Genomic DNA, 18,224 nt, shown 5'->3' with positions numbered 1-18,224 from the left:
TCTCATATGTGGTCTGCTCTCGAAATACAAAGGGACTTCCCAAGGAGAGTGAAAGGTTTCCAAAGATAATGGAAGTGTTTAGAAGAACTGATCAAACTTCCAGCTGATGAACACTGAACTAGGCAGGAAGAGGGCTGGAAGAAGTGACTTCTAGTCCTACATTTGTCATGCTTCCAGTATGACTCTGGGCAAGCTGCTATTTCTTTTGCTTCCTATGGCTCTTAATACATCAACACCGAAGTAGTGATGGTTTCTGTGCTGCGTTGAAGGTATGTGAATGGGTAGATATATGCAGAACTCTTTTCTTCCACCTAATTTTTTTAGCTGGCCGTATGCAAGTCAGCTCTAATACTGGTGGTGTATCATGGAATTAGTGAATAGCTACCCAAGTTAATATATCCAACTCACAGGACTCTCCATAGGATGATGTAAGACTTGGGATGAGAGACAGTTCACATTCAGACAGATTAGAGCAAAAGTCTATCAGCCCCAGCCACATGGGATTCATCTGAGCAAATAAACTGGTTGTCGAGTCTTGTTTTGGCACCACAGGGAAATTGGCACATTCAAGGCATGATTCATCTTGCCCTAAAGCTGATATCTGAAATAGGTCAGCTGAGCGTGCTGTAAAAGTGCCTGTTTCTCTTCACGGTTACAAAGGATGGGAGGCTCAGTAAGGCTCAGATGTCTCCAGCGTGGATGTTTTGAATTAGGCAAGGCAAATCCTGTCTATGCTGTATTCTTAAATGCCTCATGTGATGGATACTCAGGTCTCAAATTGGACATACAAGTTCAGTTTAAAAGTACAGTGTCCTCAAGGGCCCTCGAACAAACGCATCCACGCTGAGCTCAAATCTGACCCAAAACCCTGACGTATGTTTTCCTAGTATTTAGTGGCTGTAAGTTGCCAGATACTTCAGTGTTTGGTCCTCACCATCACTTTTGTTCACTGACTGGATTTAAGGATTTAATGGCTGGTTTTAGAGATTTCTCCCATCACTTTAAAATGATTTGGATCAAGTAACAAACACATTTGTCCCTTCCTCCCTCAAGAGCCATGGGGTTTGTAACAATGATAATATGACTTCTCCCCAAATTGCTGTTTTCTTCTTCTTATTTTTCCCTTTGTCTTGTATCAATCCATAACACTGTGATTGTGCCACAGCTAAGAGGACAATATTTTTGAGTAGTTTAGTACTTCTTGAGCTTACTTAGATTTCTAATCTATTTGCACTAACAGCTATGGGAACCAATATAAGAGGACAGGCCTTTTCTGTTTCTCTTTGTTATACTTGGACAACATAAATCTGAACAGCGACATCAGTGAGCCTTGTATAATTACTCTGCCATTTGTATTTCTAGACTTGTCAGTCTGGCAAGTGTCATAGAGTGGGATTAGAAGCTTTCTCCTTCTTTCTCAATCAGAGATATCATCTGCTTCTGTGTTGTACAGTAAACACGATCAGTTCAGCAGCAGTTGGGTTTGTTCTCTTCCTAGTCAAGGGAATTCTTAGCAGCCTGGGTAGGAATTCAGCTGATGTTAGCTCCCAATGCACAGTACCTTTAGAGCTGTAGGCAGAGGGCTTGGGACTGGAGTCCCTGTTGGGGCTCCTGGAAGAGTCTCCTCAGCAGGAAACCCAAGGACATCTACTCCTTATTTGCTGGTTGGGGTTTAAGGGCTCCAAAGGAGAGTCAGACTCAGACATGCTCCAGGTGGGAGCAGGATGATGCTATAAGTGAGTTGTGTGATTGCTGGGCCAAGGGAAGACCACACAGATCAACCTTAAGGCCCTTTTTGTCCCAAACATGGGGTCTCTGGGAAGCTCCTTCAGCAAGGCATGGTCCAAAGGGAGTCCTTCATCTTTTGCCCTGGGATTTGCCCCAGTTTGGTGGGATGGGGAGGTGCTGGAATGTGGCAAGGCTTGGCTGTGGGATGGAGGGGGTCATGCTTGGTGGGGCTCGGACTGAGGTCCCACCAGTGAGGGTTGTGAATGGTTTGTCGCATTGTGGAGGAGAGGAATAAAGGTATTTTCTATTAATGAAAAACTATACTTTGGGCTCATGGATATCTCTAAGTTTAGACAGCAGCAGAGCAGGGAGCTTTCAATACTGCTTTCTGTGCATTTAAGCACCTGAATTCCACTGGCACCTCATTTAATTTGTCTTTGTCCTTTTCTTCACCCTGACTCACAGCCTCTGTGCCTTGATTTCCAACACACAAACACAATACAAAATACAATGAAAAGAAATTGCAGACACTGTGGTTAAGCCTTGATGACAGCTGGGATGTAAATGCAAAGACTTAGACTGTCTCTGAGTACAGAGCAACCCTTAGTGCTTCACTGTTTATAACTTCTGCATGGTCAGACCCACAGATTCACCAATACATCAGTGCTTTCACTGATTGCTCTGTTTCCAGCTTCTGTATATGAAGTTGAGAGGGATCTCAGGTTTGATGCTGTGTAAGTCCTTTGCCAATCCTTCATTAAAAAAACAACCCAAAGCTGCCACTAAGCCCCAAGGATGTTGTTTTCCTCTATCATTCCCAATTTATTCAATCACTTTATGAGGACACATTTTTTACCTACTGACTTTGCAAAAGTTGATGTTTCTATTCTTTCCTGTTGTCACCACTAATAAATATTCTGTGGTGGGGCCTGAGCTGACAGTTGTGATGGTGAGATGGGGGGGGAACAGAAATACTTGATCTTCTGTGGCTGCGCTGACAGCTGGTGTGGACTGGCACAGCTCCAGTGGAGATCTGGCCCCTGCTCCTGAATTCATACAGGGAATCGTCTGTGAAGGCAGAAGCCATTTTACAGCCTTCATTTACCCTTAGCCTGATAGGTTTAAGAGCTGGTATCTGTTGTTGCATAGATATTGTTGCAGGGTGGTGTTGCATCCTACACAGTATTGAAGAAAGTCATAATTAAGAGCAACCCTGTTGCATAGAGCTCTTGATTGAAGTGGAAAACAGAGAAACATGACCAGAGGGCTGGAGCACCTCTCCTATGAGGAAAGGCTGAGACAGGTGGGGTTGTTCAGCCTGGAGGAGAGAAGGCTTCAGGGAGACCTTAGTGTGGCCTTTCTGTTATTAAAAGGGGACTATAAGAAAGATGGGAAGAGACTTTTTAGTGGGGCTTGTTGCAATAAGGTGGAGAGTGGTGGTTTTAAACTAAAAGAGGGAGATTCAGGCTGGACATGAAGAAAAAGATCTTTACAGTGAAGTGGTAAAACACTGGCACAGGTTGTCAGAGAGGTGGTGGATGCACCATCCCTGGAGACATTCAAGGCCAGGCTGGATGTGGTTCTGAGCAACCTGGTCTAGTTGAAGATGTCCCTATTCATTGCAGGAGAATTGGACTAGATGACCTTTGAAGGTCCCTGCCAACTATTCTGTAACTCTAAAATGGACAGGAGATGATGCAATGCACAGAAAAGCAAACTGGCTTTCAAATTGGGTGAGGTTTTCAGTGTTACACTGATGGTATTGAAGGAGAAAAGCTCGTAGTTAAAGTGGAGGCCTTGGGAGCACTCATCTGCAAAGCCAGGGGAGCATCCAGCCCAGCGAGCATCCTGCCCAGCAAGGCATGCACACTGCCACACAGCCCCACAGCAGCCAAGAGCAGAGTGAGCCAAGGCACCGGCCCCAGAGCCAAGTGTTGATCCAGCTGCTGCTTTAGGGAGGATGGACTCGTCATCCTCACTGAGCTTTGGCACCGGAGCCTGGCATCCCAGCCAACCCTGCCCCACGAGTACGTGTGGCGGTAGGCAGCGCTTCTGAAGCAGGCAGATAAAGAGGTTGTACGGGGACCATTTTCCACACAGCAATTAACAAGAAGAGACGGCACCGGGCGAGTATTTCAATTGTGTGTACAGGAGGTGCCAATATGTTTTGCCATTCGGTGGCTGCGTTCTGGAGGTGCCAGCAGGCTGTTACAGGGAAGGGTCTGTTCACTTGGCATTCCCACTGTAAGCCTCATGTTTGGAAGGGTTATAACTGGTCCATTTTTAATTAACGAGGGGATTAAACTTGGCACACATGTACTCGGGGGCTGCTTGTTGCGGGTTTAATGGTTGGGATGGGTTTTTTAACCCAATCTGTTAGACCCATCTCAAATACTATTCTTTGCTTCCACTTGCTGGGGTTGACTTTAAGCATCTCTATGCATATGTGTGTGCCTGTGTCTATATAAAAGTGAGTTTTATCAACGTGAAGAACTGCATTGGAGTAGGTGCACAGGTTGGTGAAAGATCCTGCATTCCCAAGGCAACCATAACTCATGCCAGCTAGTGCTGAAACAGGGTGTGCAGAAACAGTTACAAATCTCTTGCTGAATCTCAGAGCAGAGTTTTTCCACTTGGGACATGCAAAAAGTTGTTTCCAGGCTTAGGCATCGTGCTTATACACAGTAGTTTGAGAAATAAATATTAGTGGCTCACAGCTTCAAAAAGAACCATGCAGCTTGCCAGTAAATCACTATTAGAATACATAAAATCATGTAAAAAAATGATGCTATAGTTATCTACCATAGACTATGCTATTCTAACCCCCAAAAGTTATAAGAGGGCCATAAACCTCTCAGTATTCCTTATGTAGTCTTCCTTATACAAGTTTCCATTGTTTTTGGTCTCTGCACCATGTTTAAAAGTGAGCTTTCAAAAGAGCACCTAAGATTTGTAACAGGTATTTACAGTGACTTACAGAATCATAGAGCCAGAAAGAATGAAGGAATCCCAGCTATCCCCCCAGCACTCCTGAGAGCTGTTGTATTCCTGACTTGTTTCAAAACTCTCTTTAAAACCTGCTTTTAAATGACATAGAGACCACCTTGTCAGAAGAAATAATTCCAGTTCTCTACTATCCCAACCACTGGAAAGTTTTTCCTCATATCTAAACTGAATCTCCTTCTTCTTAACTTAATCCCATTAATTCTTGTCTATTGTGCCCTGGATATGGAAAACAGATTGTCCCTTGCCTTTTCACAGCATGCTTTCCATGTGCCAGAAGGCTGTTGTTTTGTCTCTTGATAGTTCTTGCTTCTCCAGACTCTCCATTTTTCCCTACATGATGTGTTTTTAAGACCCCTGAAAATCTGTGTATCCATTAAGGATGTCTCTTACCTCTTGTTAACCGGTCCAGTGTTCCTGGGAGTGCTGAAGATGTTGGGTGGTGTTCCAGCAGAGTCCTTGCCCCATTGAGCTCAGCAATATTGCACCTCTGCATTTTCGTGGGTGTTTTCTGAAGCATCATCTACAGATGACCATGATACACAGAGAACCCAACTGGGACTCACCAGGAAGCATGACAGCATCTCTGGTTTTGTACAAGTGCTTCGTAACCCTGTTGCCAAATGCCCAAGTGGAAGGATCTACAAATGGCTGTATTTGAACTCTTGAGTTGGTGACTGGTGGGAGACGAGAGCTCTGTGGTGACCAGAGGGATAAAAGGGAAGTGTGAGTTCCTTAGGCTCTATATTGCATAGCAAAAAGTCTGCCTGCCATGTGAACCACCCGTGCAGCTGACAGGGCCTGCTCTTCACGACAGAGGCATCCTTTGGTTTCACCAGAAGTCACATCCTGGATTAGCAAATCCATAGCTTTGGCTTCAGTCTCTGGACACCTTCAGGAGCTGCTAAGCTGGTTTGGTAATCTCCATGAACTATTGCCACCTGTCTGCAATGCCTTTCAGTTTGCTGACCAATGATGTCTGTCTTCATCCTATGGCTGCTCTCCCATCTTCGGGGATAGACAAAATGGAAAGCTGCAAAACAAAGCGGATGGGTAATAAATGAGTTGTCCTTTTAGTTCTAGCAATCAGGGTGGGATTCAGTCTGGAGTGACACCTACTCTAGGTCTCCACATGAATGCTCAAGTCTTTAAGTCCCTGTTATCTTCAGTGCAGATGAAGTCAATCTAGACAGCAGCATAGGAGAACCAGACAGTCAAGGCTTGATTTGTTTCACCAAACGCAGATGTCAGTCCAGAGAAGCAGAGGTCTTCTTACGTTCCCATGTCATATCTGCCAGCTCCATACCCCAAGCTCAACTCTCAGTGGAGCTGACTTGCTTTGTGGGCTCTGATGGGAGCCCAGGCACCAAAATCCCACAATGTTACTTAAACATTGGTGCCTCAGAGCTGAGCAAAATGTGTGATAGCACATATGCAAAACATATGTGCTATCACAATGTTCCCAGCCCGAAAGTCAAAACACAGCACTGCACCAGCTACCAAGAAGGAGGAAAAAATGACTGCTACTGCTGAACCCAGGACACCCCATTAGATGTTTTCCACTCCCTCATTTGTTTCCCAGCTAAAACACTCCAAATGTGTGGGACTTGGAGGATGCTTTGATTAAACCAACAACGAAAACATGTTAGGTACAACAGAGATGCTACATAGATTTCCAGTGCTTTTTATAGCCCTGCTCTCCCTGCAGCCCCTCTACCTTGACATGCAACCAGGCCTGTTTCCAGACTCAGCTTTTGGGCAGCCCTTGGGCTGCAGTACAAGTCAAAAGCCACAGGGCTTGGTGTGGAAATCTGTGTGTTTCACTCGAGTCCCTGCACCGTCCATGGCCACACTGCAGGCAGCGCTGTTTGAGGGCTCCCACTGGTGGCTCCCATAGTGAGGAAGGGTGTTTTGTTGTGAGCAGGGGAGTCACCACAGCAGCTGTGGTTACTTTTGGCAGTGCACACTCCCTCTGGACCCATTTCACTCAATTCAGAGGTGACACAGCACCCAGAACTGGATGATCTTAAGGTCCTTTCCAACCCTAACTATTCTATGATTCTATGAACTGTTCAGTAAATACCCTCTGCCTTCTGTTCTCTGGATGGAAGAACTCCTCAGGGGACTTTGGTTCCTCTCTCTTGGTGGCAACTGGGTGGGAGGCAAAGGGCATGTCATTACCCTCACTGAGAGAGCTAAGGGCTATTCCTGACTTAGGGATTTGAGGAAGGGTATTTTATAGGAAGAGTATTTTTGCTTGGTTTGCTGGGTTGTTTGTCTCCTGCACATTGCTTTGCCCCAGATGTCCTGTTTTAAGGGATGCAGCAATCACTGTTCCCCAGTGTGATGGGTTTGTCATCCACGGTAGTGCTGCTCCTGGGGTATGGTATGTTTGCCAGTTGAATTTTTCCTGCAGTTTCCTTGACAGGAGCAGTGAGTGACAGACAATCCTTCAATATTTCCGTGTTTTTACTATTCTCCAGGTTTCTGTGACATTTCTCAAGTCCAGGTGTTGGAGCCTCAGGTTCAACCATCTACACTGCCCTGGACCATGTCCCAGCGGGGATGGTTTGACCCTTCAGCAGCAAATACATTGACTTCTGCACCTCATGGTATGCAGAGTTTGGAGCATGGGTTTCTGATGTAAAACCTTAAAATCCATGTGGAAATCTCTATCCCTAGGTGCTCAGCATAATTTTTCATCCCTTTAAATCCCAACAATGGCTTAAAAATGAAAATTAAAGAGAAAACCAAACCTACTTTTGCCTTCTTTTTAGGTAGAAGTACACACAGGACTGAAACTTTAAAGCTTTCAGTAATACATACAACAAATTCATGTAACTCCAGGAATGCCAACTGCTGGGAGAGACATCATTATGAGTTTCTTGGTAAAATCGTAGCAAAATCATTGACAACACCAAGCAGCAACCACAAGCTACATAAACTCAGCTGCTCTTGAGTGTGTTAATGGCCTGGATATTGACACGTCTTTTACAGATATCTGGTGGGCTGTGAAGCAGCTCTTGCTGTCCCTGGACTTTAGAGGTCTCTGATGATCCTTGCTGAGAGTGAGGACTGTTGATGGATACTCTATAGAGTGTTCTCCATCACAGCGCAAAGAGAGGAGAAGCCACCCTCTATACCCACCCCAAGGTAAGCACCACAGTAAACTGGGATGGGGTTAAATTAAGATCTTTCTATTCCTGCCCAAAGGAAGACAGGCTGATATCAAGTACTTGAGATCTATCACTAACCGCTATGGAGAAAAGGAAAGCTAGCTTATCTATGATTGTTGTTATTATTGCTGTTATTATTACTATTATTATTATTATACTGAGAACCCATTGAGGCCCTCTTATTATGTTGTTAAAGTCAACATTTTCCCTGTACGCAGCAATCTTCAACCTGGGAAAGAAAGAATTCTTGATAAAGATATGCTGATAATGTTGCTAATTAGTTTCTCATCTTTAAGAATATGGCTGCAGGCAACTGGAGCGCTCTCTTTGTTGCAGGATGTTGTAGGCTGCAGTGTAGAGATGCTTGATTTCCTCTGCAGGGATCTCACTATATGCTAATTTGTCCTTGCAGCAGGATTCAGTTTGTTTAGGTCTTTGCAAATCCATTATGTTAAAATACGATCAGTCATATGTGCACAAGGTGCAGACCTCCACCAACATGTGTAGATGTGTGTTGTGTGTATGTTCAGGCATATAAAGAATTAAACCCACAGATATGTATGTGAGCATATATTTATCTATACTTACTGATATCTTTATATTATTTAATGAAATTAAATGTTTAATGAAATGAAATGTTAATCTTTTATAATTATCTATATGTGCATACATATCGACATGAAATTTGACGTCTATTTAGGAACTCAGCATGTGAATGGCTAATTGAACCCATAGGGCTCAGCTCTTCTAGGGAACATTTCACTCTAATTTCACTTAAAATATATAGTTTATAGTCTCTATTCAACACATGCAGTTTACAAGCTGAAGTTGTATGCTTGCCTGTGCTTTTTCCTAATGCTTCCATCTGAACTCTCATTATAATTTACTTTCAATAGCTATCATCTGTCGTTTTTAAAAGTTGCATAATAATGTGGTTAGTTCATGTGAAAAATGATGTTTGCTCTGAATTTGCCTCTGATTGTGACATTGCTGTTAATGTTTCTGTAAGCTTGACACCCACAGGCTGAAAAGCCTTGTTTAGGTGGCAAGTTTGGGTTTTAAACGTCCCTTTAAATCCCTTCCTCTCCCCAGTTAAAACCCAAGGAATCACATAAAAAGTTCCCAGCACATTCACTATACTTCCTGTGTTTGTTGCCAGCAAAATTTCACTGAGGCAAAGGGGAAAGGCTGAATTTTAACCTCTTCAGATAAAAAAAGCACACTTTGGTGCTGAGAATTAAAACCATTGCTTATCCAAAGAAAATCATCATTGGAAACACTGTTGTTTCCTCTCTGGTCCTGACGCATGTCCTGGCTCCTTGTCTGTCCTGGGCCTGTGAATTATTGTCCAGTATCAGGGTTTTTTCCCCTCTGTCCTTCACTGGGCACTGGAACAAGTACCAAAAGGAGGTCATGGGTTTGCATCTTCACACAGCTGAGCAATGGGAATGTCTTGTCCCAGGCAGCACGAATGTCTTGTCCCAGGCAGCACCTTGCAGCTGACAGAGCTGCCAAGAACTGGAAGCTGAATTTCCCAAACACAAAGTTTATGGGAAAAGTCCCACACATGGAGTTTTGTGGCAAAAGTTGTATTCCTCTTGAAAAAGCTGAACCTGGGGGTTCCTTCTTCGTCTTTCTGAGTTTAGAAAATGATACTTGGAAATAAAGGGGTTTCTAATAATTGATAATATGGGTTTAGGGCATTTTCATGGAACACATTTCAGGAGAGCAGCCAGGATGTCTTCCATTAAAAACCACCACAAAACAAGTATTTTGGCAACTTTAAGAAACTCAGTTTGTTTAAAGTTTCTTTCCCTCTACTGCTTCTGCCTTGGTTCCTCTCCTTAAGAGCCAGCAGAAGGAAAAGTTGTGTGTAACTTTCCCTTCTTGTTATCCAAGCCTTAAAGACCAGCTGTGAATAACACTGAAAATGATTCTCAGTTTTCAGTAATGGGGCCAAACCAAACAATAATTCTAAATGATGTTCTTTCTAGGACTGTCCTCAGCAAGAACAAACAGGCTTTGCTAACTAGGCTTGTTCTGTCCTTGCTCCCATATAGTTTGAGATCACACAGAAGTGTTTTTATCATCCCGATGATATTGATTCTATTTGGAGCCTTAAAGTTCTGTATGACAGTGGGAAATCAGGAAACCTCAGCGAAGGAAACAAAATTCCTGTGTGGTTTAGGGAAGGCTTTTTTCTTTCGTGGTTTCTGCTCAAAACTGCCAAGTGCTGTTTTATCTCTTGCTGCTCATTTCAGGGAGCAGTCTGTCCCCTGTCATGCCCATGGGGTTGTAGTGGGAAAGGTGTGAGAGTGTGAGGGCAAGGATTTAGGACTGGGAGGGTGATTTCTCTGGGGCCGGCATGAGTTCACCAAAGGCTGGCTTTGACCTAGAGCAGTTGCCAGCTCATTTGTTATGGCTGTGCAGAATGTTGGTGGTGCTGTTTTTCATCTCAAATATCACAGGTAAGTTTATAAATATTGGGTATCTTTTGCTAGCTGTTCTCTATTTGCTTTTGTAATGGGGAGGATAATGAAACTCTTGTGCTGTTCACATCTCCTTTGCACTGACCAAGGCAGACAGCGAAACCCAGGCAAGTCCCATTCACACAACACTGCCACCAAGCTTGCTCCTGTTGAAGGTGCCCAGGGAGAGCTCAGGGAGCCTCAAGCAACCTTCTGGAGACCAAGTCTGTCCTGGGCTACATGGGCAAAAGCTGCCTTGAACCTTTTCTTCTTTATCCTCTTCAGTTCTCCTATTTCTGCACCCAATGAATATGGGTTGGTTACTCTGAATAGATGCCCATTTAGCTAAAATAACCTTTTTCTCAGAGCCTGAGACTCCCTGAATGTATGGGAACTGCAGGAATGTGTACCTTACTGAGCAGCACATTTACATTGACAGCTGGTTAGTGATGTGATGAGTGGTGGTTGCATGGTGGCAAAAAACACCGGAGCGTGTGAGTTCCAGGAGCACTGCATTGGCTTTGGAAGGGGGTGGGACAAGATTGGATGCAGGATGAACTGGGAAGGCTGTGAGTGACTAGTGATGGGAAGGATGACTTTAGGGAGGGATAGGTTAGATCATAACTGATGAAACTGCCAGTAGCAAAAAGGATCTCTGGATGAAAAGGTCATTATTTGATCAAAGGAGAAGGGGAATAAATACCAGAGGGAATGACAGAATGGTGCTCTGGAGTTGCCTCATTCTGTCTGGTGGAGCCATGGCCACCTGCCCTACCTGTCAGCTACAGTCTTATACCAACTTCTCTGCTGCCCCCAGATCCTAATTGCTCCTGCTTTTATTTCACCCAACAGTTTCTTGTCTTTTGATTGACTGGTTGATTGTTCACTCTTCAGATCAACTTCTCCATCAGTTCCCACCCACTGACCTTCATGTTGGCACATTTGTTATTTGCAGTCCCCACTACATCCCCCACTGTTCTGAGACGTTTCACTGGCCCTGGTTAGCTCTGGATTGCCAGATCCTGACTCTGCTGTCACCAGACAACCATATTTAATGTCTTTACTAGTTAACTATGCCCCATCCTTACATGCTTTAAGGCTGAGGATAGGTGGGAAGGAACTGAAGGCCACCCTGGGTCCCCACAGCACAGGGAGACTGGCTCCGCCAGGGGCAGGGACATACTGGTTTGTTTTCACCACATGTGCACATAGAGGTAAACCCATCTCAGCTGCTCCTCCTGTGTCTTCATTTTGACTCTGGTACAACTGCAAGGAGAAACCAGTATGTCTTAGCTGCTGCCACTTGGGATGCAAGCCCTTGATGTCTCTCTCCTCTGAGACTGCTAAGGACCAGTCTCTGCACCTGAAAGCTAATTGAATATAAAAGCCTTAGACATCTGAAACCATAACTAGTCTTTTACTAAAGACCCCTGTCCCCTCCCCTTCCAGTCTCACTGACTGTGGGCCCAGGACAGAGTACATGGGCATCTTCATAACAGTGGGAAGTCTTCTACAGATCATGGCAAACCTCTTTTAACAGTCACTTGTGATTTTGATAGACATGAACTCACCATTGTGGGCTTTCAGGGAGCAAGAAGAGAAGCTTTACCATGGATGTTGCACCACCATAGGGCTGTTTCCCATGCCAGGCTTGTGCCCCAGCATGGCTGCACACCCTCTTGGGCTCAGCTGAAGAGGGAGACAGGAATGTTCTTTTTGCCTGATGTTGAGGAGGCTCTTTTGTGTCTAATTCCCTTTTGCAGGAGATTTTGTACATGAGACGTCTTCAGAGGATAAAAATCAGTGCACATCTCCCACACATGCACCGACAGCTGACAGCTTCATCTCTGGTTGATGTAGCAGAGAGCTGGATGGTGCAGAGGAGCCCTTCCCAGGGACAGGGGCCACCCTGGACACCCAGCACCCTGCAGCTCATGGTTTTGTGTGCACAAAGGAGGACATGTCCTGGCAAAGAGCTGTTGGTTGTGCAGAGCATGTACTTATAGCGCATCTTATTAACAACTAAAGGCAGGGTGGGAGATGATGCTTTGAACACTTAAGAGTGATGTGCTGTTTCTCCAGAGGGCTCCCAGTGCAGCACACAGAGGCTCAGGGCTGATGAGCAGGTAAGTGTTGCTTCCTCGTGGTGCCAGAGTTGGATGTTCAATGATCCTAGAAATCCTGGCCTAAGTGCTCAAGCTGTGATGTTCAGTTATGCTAAGAGGGATCTTAGCATATGTAAACCTGATCCTGCCATGCACACTTGTCACAGATAAGAGGTCTTTTCCCTGGGCAATGAGTCCTCAGGGTGGCTGGATGCTACCTGGGTCACTAAAGTGTTTTTGCACAACTGTTTTCAAATAGCATGAGCTCTGCCATGCTGGCTGAAAGCTTCCTAGCAAAGGGTGTCTTAAATCTGTGCCACATTAACCATGGCCACGGGGCTTTGTATTTTCAGGGCATGAACAGCACGATATGAGGGCAGCCCACAGAGCCGTGTGCTCGGTGGAGCTGGCTGTATCCGTGAGGCTGAGGGAGACACAGGTGCTCCGGCTCCAAGATTTGCATAATGGCTTCTATGTCTTCAAAGGAAACAAGTTGTATTTGCCAGAAAACTCACCTGAGCTAACTTTTGGGTGAGGTAGTGAATGCCAAACACATCAAATACAAATAATTTGCTCATTTGCTTTCGTTCTAAGCCTGAATCTATTATAATCATACTTTTTAAGAACGAAACATCAGAAATTAAAGCCCCATGTTCATGTCTTGCTATGCAAGGTAGTGCAGCTCAACCTGCAGAAGGTCCTTCGTAACTGAAAGCATGGAGCTACCATCAGAGGGTGTGATTCAATAAAATAGACTGGGATTTGGGAGGCCTGAGCTAGTTGTTGGCCTTCGCCATCTCTTTCCACTCTCTCCTTGACTTGTCTTTTTGGACTCCAGGTTCTCTGGGACATGGGATATCTTTTCCCATCCATCTGCAGAGTGTCTTGGGGTTCATCTCTGTGCTGTTATAAGCAGCATTTCCACAGCACGGAAAACACTACAAAAGTGTGTTCTGAAATGGATCAAATCTAAAAACAAGTGATGACATTTCCCAGTAAATAACCTCCTTAAATATTTCCTTTAGCTTGGTGAAACCATATTGCTTTGAACCATTCCTGATTGTAAGATTCCAGCCCTTTTAAAACTTCTTTTTCTATACATATATGTTTAATTTCACAAAAAAAAAGCTTTCAGGTTAGGGAAGTGGCTTTTGTTGAATGCCAACATTTTGCTACTATTTCTGTAGCATTGCGACCCTGAAACAGACACCTCTGAACTGCTTTTCACCATGGCTGCAGTTGCATTATCATCCTACAAGTAGCTGAATATTAGCAGTGGAGTGACAGATCCCTGGTAGCCATTAAAGTCAACGTTCATCATCAGTTACTTTATTCTAGTGGCTTAGAGAGTGCAATTTTCATTTCTTGAAGAAGAAACTGCTATAATCCTGTCTCTCCTCCATCATATGAGAGTATACTGCAGCTTCCATTAATCACTGTAAGTTGCTGAGATATCATAGGCAGAAAAGCACTTGAAAGAGCAAAATACTCTAAACATTACAAACTTAAACAAGAAAAGCTTAAAATCACTGTGAAAATCAACTTCAGGATTGCCAAGTTATAATTATTTTATGCTGCTTGTGACTGGGATCTCATGGATAAAGAAGAAGAACAGACTCAGGCTCTATTGACTCAGTGTATTTGCTTGATTGCTCTTGCTTAGCTCAAGACACTGTCATCCAAGATGTTATCAAGAAGACCTAAACAGTTGTATTCTGATGAAAAGTGACCAAATCTAAATCCAAAATCACACCAAAGCCTTGTGTGGCATGCTTTAATGTGAGGTGTCCCTGCCCATGGCAGGGGGGGTTGGAACTGGATGATCTTAAGGTCCTTTCCAACCCTAACTATTCTATGATTCTATGACCTGAATTCACATTTTCAGCTCTGGGCAGCAGTACTGTGAAACACATGGGGAGAGGAGTTTGAAAATCCTTGCTGACACTGTTTCCTGCCTGGAAAAGACTTGAGAAGTTTCACTTCCATACTGAAAAGAAGGGAAGGGAGGAGTTTGCCTAAATTGCCTAAGAATCCTTACTTGGGATTATTTCTCCTTCAGGATGTGCTTTCTAGTTCCAGAATAGAAACAAGTGCTAGGGAAAAAAATCAGCAATAAGATAATGGGAAACAGCATCACACAGACTATACCCTTTATAACTCACATGAAGAGGCCCTTTATGCTGCAGTCCCTGGGAGTGAGACATATCACGCCTGTTATTTATCTGCCTGACTAGGATGTTGATCTTTACATTACAGGAGGCATTTTCAGATTGTCCCAAAGAAGACAGGAGGCTGTAGATGCAGCACAGGAATTCCTGAGATGAGTGATCTGAAGGGTCAATGCATCCTTCCAAGACCATGCGGCCAAAATTCATGACTCTATTTGGAAAATCCAGTGTGAGCAGGTGGGTGATGTTTTTAGGTTGTATTATAATTGTTTATGGGCTGATTGTTACTTAAATGTATTTGTTATACTGAATAATCTGCTAAACTGGTTTGAGAAAAAAGGCCACTTTGGATTCAGCTCCTGGGGTGTTGCTGGGTGCCAGGCTCCAAGTGCAAAGTACAACATTTGTGCTGTGTCATGAGCTTCCACTGCTACAGGGTATTATTGCTTCTCCATGGCTGGATGCTTCTATCTTTTAAAGCAGAATCATCAGGAATAAAGAATGTCAAATGAGAAATGAACTATGAAGGACAAATATTTCAATTTCTGCACAAATAACCTGTTCTTTAGCCCTGGATGATGGTCTGTATGCAAAAAAGAAAAAGCCATTATCCAAGTACCTGGATGAGCAAAACACCCATTGCATGTTTATTTATGAAAAATAAAGGCAATTCCTGGCCTGCAATCCCAGAAAGGATCATTGTCTTATGTAATTTGGTATCCTCTATCTGAAGCCTATTGTTTCCAGCCTGTTTCCTGTTTGAGGTTTTGTCAGGTTTCAACTTCCCATCATGGCCGGTTCAGCCATGCAAACAAATTCCTACAACTCTGCATGACATTTTAGGTGATAAAGATGACACTTGAAGATCAATAGAGCTTCAAAGTTGGTGTTTGTGCCAGAGTGCAAGCCTGAGTACAGGTTCTGTGTGATCAGCTTGGTGGATGCAACCTGTCCAGTAAATATTGAAGCCTTTTCAAGGCCTTGCATCACCAAGAACATTAAACCTCCTTGCCTCCATGCTTTGGAGTGACTGATGCAGTTCAGTACAGGTGATAATAAGATCTGTCTGTAGCTCTGACTAATTAAGAATTTACTGCTGTATCTTATGCACCAAGTGCCAATGATGGTGAACATAGTATGTGGTTAGTTTGTAACACTGGTTTTCTTTGTCATATATGAATAGCCATAAATAAGCTTAAGAAAATATGAGGCAACGATTCTGACAGTAATTAAATAGCACTAAACTAGAAGCTGGTTGCTGCATGGCACTGTTTCTGCTGAACTGGGTTTGTTCATTTATCTTAGAACCAGATCACAGAGTGTTTTGGGTGGAAGGGACCTTAAAGCTCATCCAGTTCCAACCACCTGCCACAGGCATGGACACCTTCCACTAGACCAGGTTGCTCCAAGCCCTGTCTAACCTGGCCTTGAACACTGCCAGGGATGGCACAGAACACTGCCAGAGGATTGCCTCAGCTTCTCTGGGCAGTCTGTGCCAGTATCTCATCACCCTCACAGTAAATAACTGACTTCTTCCAAAGAATTTCTTTCTTCTAATCTAAATCTCCCATTTCAGTTTAAATCCATTCACCCCTGTCCTATCTCCACATGCCCTTGCAGAGAGCCCCTCTCCAGCTTTCTTGTGGGCCCCTTTAGGTACATTTTTCTTGTAATGATTTGTAGATGTAAGTACTGCTGACTCTGTTAATCCTTTATAAAGAGACCTGCTGCTTTTATTTTTGTCACTGAAAGAGAAATACACCTATATATAGAACAACTGTTAGGTGCCTGTAAAACACAGTATTACCTGGCTCCCAGGCGCAGGATGATGCTTCCGAATGCACATTTGAATGAGGCTATTGTCTGGAAATAGAACAAACTGATTTCTCATCTCTACATTTATTAGCCAATTGTATGAAATCATCAAGTTTTAATTTACTCTGCATTAATAGGGTGTTCATATTTCTGACCCTCAGGGCACATCCTGCCTTACTGCTTTCACCTCTTCAAAGAAAGAAGTATGAGTAAAACCTACTTCTTCTTGGGCACAGAAAAGGCCATGTTCTCAGATGTGGTTTGGTTTTGATGCTTTTTGTCTGTTGAGAGCTATGTTTCCTGCCTGGGGAAGAGCATGCAGCTTTTACTGCCATTGGGTGTACTAGCAGAACTCAAGAACTGGAGCCTTTTATACCCTCTGCATCGTGTGAAGGAATTGATCATTAATTTCTAATTGTAGGACATACAGTGTAATCCCACTGCCATCAAACTGTGCTCTTGCTTACCCATGTGTAACCTCCAGGAGACACTTTATTACTCTTGATGGATGAGCCTGGAAGAGCTCATCTTGACTTTGAGATCCTAAGCTGCATTTACAGCCCTGGAAGATGAGAATCTGGAGGAGAAACGTTTTGCTAGTAAACAAAGCAAATGAACATACAATAAACTTGTGAGACACAGTAATCCCAGAAACCCATGACACTATTAATAATGGTCCCTTTTCGCATTGAAACCATGCCCCAAAGCCTCCAGAATGATGTTCGGGTAAGCTGCAGACATCACATTCCTTGGAGGGCAATAGCTTGTATCTTCCATTTCTGTGATGCTGCTTATCTTTCTCCCTTTATTGGAGATGGATATGATTCCCTTAAGGATCCTCAGTTAAGTAGCTTCAATCTTTTTCCACTTTACACTTATTGATCTTCTGGGCAGAATGGGGATTGTGGTTAGTGGAAAATTTTGGGGGTTTGCAGTTAGTTTTTATTCTCAGGAAGAACTAAAGGAGAATCTTAACCTGTTGATAGAGAAAGTGTAAGTGTCTGCATGTAAATGTACATGGTCCACTTTCTACCTATGCTAGCTTTATATATGGTTGGTAACAGAGGGACTTAATAGAACAAAACCCAACAAGCATGGTAGTTACACATTTCAGCCTGAAATGTGTAGATCTGAGCCACCAGCATATCACTTGTCTGAGCTTATTGCCTCTGCTATTGCTCCCTCAGTCTTCACCTTCCCAAATTAAGAGTATTTCCTCAAACAAATGCTTTTATCACCCATCTCTATGTGTTGTGTGTGCCTGTAGGAAATGATTCCATGCTCTTGGACAGACAATGCTCAGACAAGGCCTATGTAGTTTTCTTCCACAACATGCTGAATCAAACCAAGATACTGCTGCAGAACCTCAAGAGTACTTAGATGTCTTCTGCCCTGTTATATACCTAATTTGAGTGTCAGTTAACAAACTGATCTCACAGTACTTAAATGTTCACCAGTAGCTGTTAATGAAGCGAATGGTACCCAAAGCTTGTTAGGAGAAGGCTTGCATGCTTGTCTGCCAATCTGCAATGTGTTTTCTCACACTCAGTCTCAGCTTAGGAAACACATCCTAGCTCACCCATCATGGCTAAGGTTCACAGAGCACAAAAGATGCCTCCTTCCCATCCAGGCAGGGCTGCATCCAGGGACTGCATTGTCCTTCCTTGGGAGGAGGCACATCAACACCGAGGAATTCATAGAATCATAGAATAGTTAGGGTTGGAAAGGACCTTAAGATCATCCAGTTCCAACCCCCCTGCC

Source organism: Melopsittacus undulatus, chromosome 5 (genome assembly GCF_012275295.1).
Source record: "Melopsittacus undulatus isolate bMelUnd1 chromosome 5, bMelUnd1.mat.Z, whole genome shotgun sequence".
NCBI classification, from domain to species: domain Eukaryota; kingdom Metazoa; phylum Chordata; class Aves; order Psittaciformes; family Psittaculidae; genus Melopsittacus; species Melopsittacus undulatus.
The sequence above is the reverse complement of the archived record's forward strand: the minus strand, read 5'-3'. Positions refer to the sequence as shown.